Raw genomic sequence first — 442 nt, 5'->3', positions numbered from 1 at the left:
TGCGTCGATCTCCGGGCTGGCCGCCCACTCGTGGTACCTTGCGGGGCAAGCTTGCACTGTGACATTATGCATAGGTACTTACGCCAGACGTGGACTATGTATCCGTTCATGTATGCACAACAAATGAAAACATTTGTACCAAATTCAAATGGCATGCGTAAATGCTCATTGTCATATTGATTATCATTATGATATCAATAAGTTTAAAAAGGGACCGGTATGGCAACTTGAGAAGTTTGGTTTAAGCCCCTAAGCTTGTCATGTATTCATAACAAATGAAAACAGACTATCGAACTTAAATGGTATGCGTAAATGTTCACTATCATTAAGATGTTATTAAGTAAAACAAATGGAACCGGTGTGTCAATCTTCAGAAGTTTGGTTTAAACTCCTAAGCTTGTCATGTCATATATTTGACTGGTAACATTTTTGGGTGAAATTT

Source organism: Lolium rigidum, chromosome 4 (genome assembly GCF_022539505.1).
Source record: "Lolium rigidum isolate FL_2022 chromosome 4, APGP_CSIRO_Lrig_0.1, whole genome shotgun sequence".
NCBI lineage: Eukaryota > Viridiplantae > Streptophyta > Magnoliopsida > Poales > Poaceae > Lolium > Lolium rigidum.
The sequence above is the reverse complement of the archived record's forward strand: the minus strand, read 5'-3'. Positions refer to the sequence as shown.